The sequence below is a fragment of the Pseudophryne corroboree genome, chromosome 5, assembly GCF_028390025.1.
Source record: "Pseudophryne corroboree isolate aPseCor3 chromosome 5, aPseCor3.hap2, whole genome shotgun sequence".
NCBI lineage: Eukaryota > Metazoa > Chordata > Amphibia > Anura > Myobatrachidae > Pseudophryne > Pseudophryne corroboree.
In genome coordinates this window covers 713,865,205-713,876,353 of record NC_086448.1, presented here as the reverse complement: position 1 = coordinate 713,876,353, position 11,149 = coordinate 713,865,205, and the positions used below count along the sequence as shown (strand labels likewise).

General features: G+C 44.4%; 2 pseudogenes; one reads left to right on the top strand and one right to left on the bottom strand.

Annotated features, from left to right (window-relative positions):
- Positions 1 to 3,719: 3,719 nt before the first annotated feature.
- LOC134930127 (5S ribosomal RNA) lies at positions 3,720 to 3,837 on the bottom strand (annotated as a pseudogene).
- Positions 3,838 to 5,514: 1,677 nt separating this feature from the next.
- On the top strand, positions 5,515 to 5,632 carry LOC134930126 (5S ribosomal RNA; annotated as a pseudogene).
- Positions 5,633 to 11,149: the final 5,517 nt, after the last annotated feature.

Genomic DNA, 11,149 nt, shown 5'->3' with positions numbered 1-11,149 from the left:
ATCACACAGTAACTTAGTGTTAACCCAGTAGCTGCTGTATATATTGTTTTTACGCCAAATTTATGTGCCCCCCCTCCCTTTTTCACCCTCTTCTATCGTGCTTCTGTAGGGGAGAGCCTGGGGAGCTTCCTCTCAGCGGAGCTGTGGAGAGAAAATGGCGCTGTTGAGTGCTGAGGAAGGCGGGGGCTCATGCATATTACAGTGCCCAGCTGTATATATGCTGCTTTTTGCCAGGAGGTACTCAATTGCTGCCCAGGGCGCCCCCCCCCTGCACCCTACAGTGACCGGAGTGTGTGGGTTAGTGTGGGAGCAATGGCGCACAGCTGCAGTGCTGTGCGCTACCTCATATGAAGACAGGAGTCTTCTGCCGCCGATTTTGACGTCTTCTTGCTTCACCCGCCGGCTTCTGTCTTCTGGCTCTGCGAGGGGGGCGGCGGCGCGGCTCCGGGAACGGACGACCAAGGTTAAGTTCCTGTGTTCGATCCCTCTGGAGCTAATGGTGTCCAGTAGCCTAAGAAGCGCAACCTAGCCGCAGTTAGTAGGTTTGCTTCTCTCCCCTCAGTCCCACGTAGCAGAGAGTCTGTTGCCAGCAGAAGCTCTCTGAAAATAAAAAACCTAACTAAAATACTTTCTTAATAGCAAGCTCAGGAGAGCTCACTAAAATGCACCCAGCTCCTTCCGGGCACAGATTCTAACTGAGGTCTGGAGGAGGGGCATAGAGGGAGGAGCCAGTGCACACCAGTAGTACTAAATCTTTCTTAGAGTGCCCAGTCTCCTGCGGAGCCCGTCTATTCCCCATGGTCCTTACGGAGCATGGTCCACTAGGACGTTAGAGAAATGACGGTTGATTGGCTGGTAATTTGTCTCTCTCCAAGGGGTAAATTTACTAAGATGTGAGTTCTATTTAAGATGGGATGTTGCCCATAGCAACCAATCAGATTCCAGGTATTATCTTCTAGAAGGTGCTAGATAAATGACAAGTAGAATCTGATTGGTTGCTATGGGCAACATCCCATCTTAAATAGAACTCCCATCTTGGTAAATTTACCCCCAAGTCTTAATACATCTCCCCTATGTACCATGTTCCCCAAACATCAGAGCTATCTGGATACAGTGCTCACTCTCTACAACATCAGTCATGCAGGTATATCGGTAGGAGTGCTGTTACCATAGAATAAAACCGAAAGAAGCAGCAGTCACTCACAGGCAACTCATAACTAACAGTCATATACAAAGTCAGGGACTAAGGGGGTCATTCAGACCCGCCCCTAATGCTGGCCAAAGCGCAGTTTGCCGGTGGAGGAAGAAACATTAGTGGCTCAACAGTGTTTTTAATTATAGGTATCTAATAGCTCTACTTAGACAACAGCATAAAGAAAAAATGAGTAGTTGTAGCAATGCAAAAAATAAATAAATAAGCTGATATGTGTATATGAACAAGCCGAACTCCACACAGATAAGGCCCTGCAATCACCTTTATAAAAATATTTGTCCTTAGGTTGCTACAGAGAACTTCGCCAAGACTGTGATGAAACTAATACCCCTTTTACACTGAAATCCCTGGTCTGAGCCGAGATATTGAACACGGTTTCAAGCCGTGTCAGAGCACGGCACCCTTGTCAGGTAACACCAGGCTGGTCATGAGGATGCACGATTTGCGGCACAGGACACCGTGCAGCACCCCGCCTGCCAACAGCATTGCCCCGCACACTACCCACCTGCCAGCGTCCACCACAGCATCACCCAGACACCACGCGCCTGACACCGCTGACAGCAGCTCAGAGGCTGTGTGTGGGGTGGCCGGGATAGCGCTGTCACACAGCAGCTGATTGTAAAGGGCCGGGCCAGCACTGTCACACTGTCACACAGCAGCTGATTGTAAGCTCCTGATTGGCTGCCGGTCCACAAGCTCTGATTGGCTCATGAACCGATGCCTGATTTAAGTTACCCGTGCCGCCGATGGAGACCAGACTGAAAAGCAGGAGAGGCGCATGCTGCGATCTCTTTCCCTCACTGCAAGCAAGGCGGTCGGCCGGCAAAAGGACCCCTGCCCGCGGACCGAAAAAGTATGCGGTAGGGGCTGCATGCGGCTCGCGGCCCGCGAGTTTGACACCCCTGGCATAGATATTAGAATGAAAATACAGAGAACATGGAGATACAAGGGGGTAATGAAAGGGAAAAAGAAGAAGAAAGTAAATCACGATTAATTTAACCTGTTTTAAGACAGATTTAAAAAGTTAGCTCAGCACTGTGTGCTGTATGTGCAATAAAATATACAGGGCAACATTCTATTAAGCCATACAATCCTCCATTTCATACTCACATACACAAGTACAGTAATGCTTCATAATAAAGCGAACAACTTATCTGAAAGGACTTCCGCTTTCCACTTTTGTCCTTGCACATATATGCAAGAAAATCAGCCACATGGTTAAATTGATAGCTGGTATAGGAAGAGAAAAAAAAGGCTGTCTGATTACTTTACGGTTCTTTTGCAAAACTGATGAGACAGCAAATGCTATTCAATCCCATTAACAAGACTAAGCACAGCTTTTTCTCTCTCTTACTCCCTCACAAAAAATCCTCACATTCCTCACATCAGGATGGTGTGATACGGTTCCACAATTCGGGGAGATTGGAAATTACAAGGCATCTGCAATGAAATTGGTTTTCTGTGGAAAACAGATGAATCACTTACTGCCAATGACTGGAAGGAAAAAGTACTTGTTTATGCCCATCTGTAATGAATTTTTATGAGGTACAGTTTGCGGTTTATAGAAAAAAAACGCTGTACACCTAAAGCTTCTAAAGATATAAGGTAATAGAATTCTGAGTACTATGCAGGAATTATTGAAAGAGAAAAAAAAGCAACAAAACATTCACCCGAATGAAGGCACAATACCAGCCTTATTATCACTTTTGTTGGCAGAAAATTAAAAACACTAAAAAATACAGAGGATTACAAAAAATTAATTAAAATATGCAGAAATTCTGTGAAGAATCTAAACCGTGTGTACCCTGCAAAATACATGTGTATAATTAGTAAGATTACTGAAAATAAAATAGTTCAGTTATTTATAGGCATTTATATTAATTTACAATCTATGGTGGCCAAAAACAATAACATCCCATAAGAATTACTGTATAGATTGCTGAATAAACGAAGAGTAAAGAAGACTCTTTTTTGGGTGCACTCTTATTAAGTATGTATTTATGAAATTTGTTAAAACATACAATTTTTATTATATTTAATTAAAATATTGTCCGTATCCACTCATATTGCATTTGTAGGAGGAACAAGTCAAAAAATGGGGTTATGTCCTGGTTTGATCTATCCCAATATAGACTGGCATGGGGGTGTAGATATATTAACCATACACCTGTTCTCATGCCATACCAGTACAAGCTGTGCTTGTTTTAATGGGACCAAAATAGGTCATGCAAAAATATGTATCAGTTACACCGGGATTATGTGTACCAAATAAACTATCTCGTCTAGTCTTAGCCACTTAAGCCCTCAATGGGTACTTGATAGGATAGAACTGAAAAGATTAGGTTCTATTGAGTCTCGCCTAAGAAGATGATGGTTAAGGAGACCAAAAATTGGTGATATACCGATGTTCTTGCCTGAATAGAATCAAGAAAATTGTATGAGATGGGAAGGAAGAAGTAGTGGTGATACTGCTGTTGGTATTCGAGTTTTGATTTGGAACAACCTCAGATTACTACACTGGGTATTCTTTGAGGGTCACCCCTCAAATACTGACCCAGCCCATCACCGTTTTGCTTCCAAGATCAGACGAGATTGGGCTCTAGCGGTGAGGTATGGTAGTAACCTATGAATGAGGAGTTCCACTCACCAATGAGAGTGCACCTATTTAATAGATTTAAGGAAGAAGTGTGGATCTGCTGTCCTGTTAGACCTGGGATTGCTCCCAGGAATCATGGATGAGAGTCCACGAAAATAGAAAAGGTATTGAATTCTTTATAAGAAATAAGAAAGTAACATAGTGCATAGATTCAGGCAATTTATAGACAAAATGTGCATGTAAAATTGCAGATAAGTTTGCACATCAGTATTATCTATGGTATATATTCACACTGAAAACCCAGCAAAAATGCCCTTTTCTGGGTGAGGATTTCATCCAAAACACTTTCATTTAAATATATAGGTAATATATCCAAGGGTGCTATCAAGTGAGGTCTCAGATACAATGTATCAAATATTGTCTGACGAGCAAAAAGAATAATATTATATCAGGTATAACATGTATGTATCAAGACTAGGGCTATCATCTTATATGCTATCAATTAGTTATAATAACTGATAAAAATAAAATTTATTATATTAGTATGAAAGGTGATACCAATTACTGCCCAGGTCCCTGGGTCAGTCAAGGGTGAGGATAATAAAGATATTCTCCCGTGTGAGAACCTTTTTGCATGCCTGGTTCAGAATCCTTCTTGCATATTGTAGGAATCAAGGTCCTTACTGCATATTGGATAGGAATTAGGTAGGAAAACGCGTTTCACCCGTGTCCACGGGCTTGCTCACTTCCATTGCTGCTATCCTGGCGTGATGCAGGGTTTAAAAGCCCTGGTATTAATTAGTCAGCCAATGGCTGTGATTTCCTAATTGCAGGTTCAGCTCCTGCTGTGTTTAGGCGGAAGCTGTATGTATGTAGGGTTGCTTGGCAACCCTGGAAGCATCAGCCTATTCGGGGTGAGGGGGAATAGGCTGATGCTTCCAGGGTTGCCAAGCAACCCTGCATCACGCCAGGATAGCAGCAATGGAAGTGAGCAAGCCCGTGGACACGGGTGAAACGCGTTTTCCTACCTAATTCCTATCCAATATGCAGTAAGGACCTTGATTCCTACAATATGCAAGAAGGATTCTGAACCAGGCATGCAAAAAGGTTCTCACACGGGAGAATATCTTTATTATCCTCACCCTTGACTGACCCAGGGACCTGGGCAGTAATTGGTATCACCTTTCATACTAATATAATAAATTTTATTTTTATCAGTTATTATAACTAATTGATAGCATATAAGATGATAGCCCTAGTCTTGATACATACATGTTATACCTGATATAATATTATTCTTTTTGCTCGTCAGACAATATTTGATACATTGTATCTGAGACCTCACTTGATAGCACCCTTGGATATATTACCTATATATTTAAATGAAAGTGTTTTGGATGAAATCCTCACCCAGAAAAGGGCATTTTTGCTGGGTTTTCAGTGTGAATATATACCATAGATAATACTGATGTGCAAACTTATCTGCAATTTTACATGCACATTTTGTCTATAAATTGCCTGAATCTATGCACTATGTTACTTTCTTATTTCTTATAAAGAATTCAATACCTTTTCTATTTTCGTGGACTCTCATCCATGATTCCTGGGAGCAATCCCAGGTCTAACAGGACAGCAGATCCACACTTCTTCCTTAAATCTATTAAATAGGTGCACTCTCATTGGTGAGTGGAACTCCTCATTCATAGGTTACTACCATACCTCACCGCTAGAGCCCAATCTCGTCTGATCTTGGAAGCAAAACGGTGATGGGCTGGGTCAGTATTTGAGGGGTGACCCTCAAAGAATACCCAGTGTAGTAATCTGAGGTTGTTCCAAATCAAAACTCGAATACCAACAGCAGTATCACCACTACTTCTTCCTTCCCATCTCATACAATTTTCTTGATTCTATTCAGGCAAGAACATCGGTATATCACCAATTTTTGGTCTCCTTAACCATCATCTTCTTAGGCGAGACTCAATAGAACCTAATCTTTTCAGTTCTATCCTATCAAGTACCCATTGAGGGCTTAAGTGGCTAAGACTAGACGAGATAGTTTATTTGGTACACATAATCCCGGTGTAACTGATACATATTTTTGCATGACCTATTTTGGTCCCATTAAAACAAGCACAGCTTGTACTGGTATGGCATGAGAACAGGTGTATGGTTAATATATCTACACCCCCATGCCAGTCTATATTGGGATAGATCAAACCAGGACATAACCCCATTTTTTGACTTGTTCCTCCTACAAATGCAATATGAGTGGATACGGACAATATTTTAATTAAATATAATAAAAATTGTATGTTTTAACAAATTTCATAAATACATACTTAATAAGAGTGCACCCAAAAAAGAGTCTTCTTTACTCTTCGTTTGCTCTAGCCCTTTCCTGACTCTGGGTGCACCACCAGATAATAATAAGAGATTATCTCCGTACAAATGTATACTGGTCCTGATAAACACATGTAATTGTGCAATACTGGTGCGGAATCATCAACCTTCCTGGTAGATTGCTGAATAGCCAGCAGCCAAAAAAAACCGGTAAGCCTTTTTTTTTTTTTTTTTTTTTTTTATCGCAAGCAATCCTCTTGGAAATTTCTATTGCAATGACAGGCGCTAGCAATACTTAAAATATTTTATTCTATCCATGTTTCACTACCTCACTTTGTCATTAATAGTATGGGCACATCATCATTAAAATACATGTTTCAAAAAGATTGAGCCGATTTGTAATTGCTATACAGTATCTCTGCAGCCACAAACCGCCCATGAATATAATGCTTACCACTTGAAAGGGTGGGGCATAGTTTCAAATCACTACCGCTAGAGGCCTTTCCCAGTGCACCAACAGCCCCTAGTCTCAGTCATTCACAAGATGGCCACCCAGCAATACAAGGCATTTTACATTCCGCAGTTCGGCTACACTGAATCCATAATTGCCGTGCAGCGTACGATTCAGTTGTATTTTGGTATTGATCCGCCACATTGGCACCTGCTGGTTTTGTTTTTTAAATGACATACTGCCTCAACATTTGATAGGTCGCATAGGACCCCAAGACTTGCCGCTACACTCTTAGCCCTCAAGATCCCCAGACATTACACCCTGCAACTTTTTCTTGTGGGAATACGTCAAAGACCATATTTTTGTGCCACCATTAGCGACTACTCTGAATGTCCTCAAAAACAAAATCACGGCAGCGGTGACATTAGTGGGAGAAGACACTCTGAGAGGTGTCTGGGACGAATTAAACTATTGTGTCAATGTTGTCTGTACAGCAGGTGGAGGGCACATAGAGCATTTACAAAATAGTAAAAATAGGATTTTAATACCTACCAGTAAATTCTTTTCTTGTAGTCCATAAGGGATATTGGGGACACTTTAGTACGATGGGTATAGACGGGGTCCAAAGGAGCCAATGCACTTTAAATTTCTTCAGCTAGGAGTGCTGGCTTCCCAGCACTATGCCCCCTCCCACAGGCGAGAGAAGGAACATAACAACAATGAGGGGTGAGATTTATACACCAGCACACCACAACATAACTTGGCCAGCAACAGCTGGCAACAACAGCAACAACTGAACAGGTAACCATATAAAAACAACCTGCAGAAAGTCACAGCACAGCAGCGGGCACCCAATATCCCTTATGGTCTACGAGAAAAGGATTTACCGGTAGGTATTAAAATCCTATTTTCTCTAGCATTCATAAGGGATATTGGGGACACATTAGTACGATGGGGATGTCCCAAAGCTTCCAGAATGGGCGGGAACGTGCAGAGACATCTGCTGCCCCGCCTGCCCAAACTGGGTATCCTCTTTGGCCAGGGTATCAAACTTGTAGAACTTCACAAAGCAGGGCCGAAACTTCACAGGCAGCCACCCAGGAAGACCCCACTGATCTTGTAGAGACTGCGGAACAGGTAAGGCTGCCGACACATAGGCTTGCTGAATAGTGAGCCTAAGCCAACGAGGAATGGACTGCTTTGAAGCAGGGCAACCCTTTTTCTGTGCGTCATATAGCACGAAAAAGGAATGGTCCGAGCCGTCCTCTTAACATAGATCTTCAAGGCTCGCACAGCATCCAATGCTTCCGGAATGGCAGAAGTGCCAGAACTTGACGGGATCACAATAGGATGATTCAAGTGGAATGCAGAGATGACCTTCGGCAGGAACTGCTGCCTAGTCCTGAGCTCCGCTCTGTCCACGTATAAGACCAAGTATGGACTTTTACACGATAAGGCCCCTAGTTCCGAGACATGTCTAGCAGAAGCCAGGGCCAGCAAAATCACAGTCTTCCACGTGAGGTATCACTGTCTTCCATCAGAGGTTCAAACCAAGAGGACTGTAGAAATTCCAACAACACATCCAAATCCCAAGGTGCCATGGGCGGCACAAACGTAGGTTGTATGTGAAGTACCCCTTGCAAGAAGGTCTGAAATTCAGGCAACACAGCCAACTTCTTTTGGAAGAAGATTGAAAGAGCTGAAATCTGGACTTTTAGGGAACCCAGACATAAGCCTTTATCCACACCAGCCTGCAGGAAACGGAGGAAACGCCCCAAGTGGAACTCTACAGGCTGATATGTGTGTTCCTCGCACCAGGAGACATATCTCCTCCAGATAAGATGATAGTATTTTGACGTCACAGGTTTTGTGGCTTGCATAATGGTGGCAATGAACTTTTTGGAAAGTCCCTTGTGAGCTAGGATGTTCCGCTCAACTTCCATGCCGTCAAACGAAGCCGCCATAAGTCCGGGTAGACAAACTGCCCTTGCTGAAGAAGATCCCTTCTTATTGGCAGAGGCCAAGGGTCTTCTACGGACATGCCCAGAAGACCCGCGTACCAAGCTCTCCGAGGCCAATCTGGGGCAATCAAGATTGCCTGCACTTCTTGATGTCTGATCCTCTTGAGCACCCTTGGGATCAACGGAATCGGAGGAAATAGACCAGCCGGTAAGGCCAAGGCGACGTTAGTGTATCCACCATGCTCGCCTGAGGGACTCTGGTTTGTGAGCAATAGCAGCAAAGTTTCTTGTTGAGGCGAGATGCCATCATGTCGATCTGTGGGCATCCCCACTTGTCAAAGATTTGTTGAAATACCTGAAGGTGTAGTCCTCTTTCTCCTGGGTGGAGATCATAGCGACTCAGGAAGTCCGCTTCCCAGTTGTCCACACTCGGAATGAAGATTGTGGACAATGCTCTTGCATTTCTTTCTGCCCAGAGGAGAATCCTTGACACCTCTCGCATGCAGGTCCTGCTTTTTGTCGCTCCTTGTCGATTGATGTACGCCACAACCGTGGCATTGTCCGACTGTAGATAGCCCGAAGTTCCAGAATGTTGATCGGAAGTAGGGATTCTTGGGCAGACCACCTGCCCTGGAACTGCGACCATTGGGTGACAGCTCCCCATCCTCTCAGACTTGCATGCGTTGTGAGGAGGATCCAATCCTGAATCCCGAAACATTGACCTTTCATGAGATTGGAAGACTGCAGCCACCACAGGAGTGAAATCCTGGCCTGGGGTGACAGTTGTATCATCCGGTGCATCTGAAGATGTGAACTGGACCACTTGTTCAGGATATCCAATTGGAAAGGTCTGGCATGGACCTTCCATACTGGATCGCCTCGTACGAGGCTACCATCTTCCCCAACAATCTTATGCAAAGATTAATGGATACTCGAGCAGGTCAGAGAACCATGCAAACCATTTCCTGGAGTGTTCTTGCTTTGTCTTCTGGGCGGAACACTTTCTGTGCTACAGTATCCAGTAGCATTCCCAGAAACAGGAGCCGCTGAGATGGCTCCAGGTGGGACTTCTGTAGATTGAGGATCCACCCATGGCATGACAGAAGTTGGATAGTGCGATCTATATGGAGCAATAGAAGCTTCCTTTTATCAGGAGATCGTCCACGTAAGGGACCACGTTGACCCCCTGGACCCGGAGTTGGAACATAATTTCCGCCATCAACTTCGTGAACACTCTCAGAGCTGTAGACAAGCTGAAGGGTGACACATGGAACTGGTAGTGATCGTTCAGCAGGGCAAACCTCAAATAGGCCTGATAAGGAGGCCAAATCGGGATATGGAGATAGGCGTCCTTGATATCAGGCGTGCAATCACTGTTCTTATAGATTCCATCTTGAACTTCAAAACCTTCAAGTAAGGGTTCAAGGACTTCAGATTCAAAATGGGTCTTACTGACCAGTCTAGTTTTGGCACTATGAACAGATTGGAGTAGTAACCTTGTCCCCGTTGTTGCAGGGGTACTGGAACAATGACTTCGGACTGAACCAACTTTTTGATGGCCAGTAGCAGCGTAATACGCATATCTTCATAAGCTGGTAAGCTTACTGTAATTTCAAAAACCGCTGGGGAAGAGTACTGTCGAACTCCAGCTTGTACCCCTGAGAGATGAGGTCCCTTACCTAGGCATCCTGGCAGAAACTTTCCAAGATGTGGCCGAAGTGACGTAACCGAGCTCCCACCTCGAGATCCTCTCAGGGTGGGTGGGCACCGTCATGCTGAAGCTTTTGCAGAAGCTAAACTGGTGCTCTGTTCCTGAGAGCCAGCAATGGCTGGTTTCTTATGCTTACCTCTGGTGCCTCTAGCTGCGTTGGAGGCACCCCTCTGGCCCTAGACCGAAATCTGGTGGACTGAAAGGACTGAGTAGACGGTCCTGGGTAGGTACGTCTAGCTGGCGGGGTCCCTGAGGGAAGAAACGTGGATTTTCGAGCAGTAACCTTAGAGATCCACGTGTCCAAGTTGCCCCCGAAGAGCCATTCACCTTTAAAGGGAAGGGATTCCACATTGCACTTGGTTTCTGCATCCGCAATTCACTGACGCAACCACAAGGTCCTGCGTGCTGATACTGCCATAGCAGTAGTCCTTGCATTAATATTGCCAATCTATTTGAGCGAGTCACAGAGGACGCGTGCCGCGTCCTGAATGTGTTTTAGGAATGTCACTGTAGTAACCAGGGTCATATCCCCAGAGAGGCCCTCCAGAATTTCAGTAGCCCACTTATGAATTGCATGTGTCATCCAGCAACCTGCTATGACCGGTCTTTGAGATATACAGTACCTGCAGCTGTGTAGATAGATTTCAGAGTGGTCTCAATCTTCCTATCTTCGGGGTCCTTTATGGTAAAGGAGCCTGCAGCAGGGAGTACTGCCTTCTTAGAGAGGCGAGAGACAGAGGCGTCTTCAGCCGGGGATTCTTCCTAGAATTTTCTGCCTTCAGGGGCAAAAGGGAAAGTATGCAAAAAATGTTTTGACACCTGATATTTCTTATCTGGATTTTTCCAGGCTAACTTAAATAGGTCATCCAATTCTTTT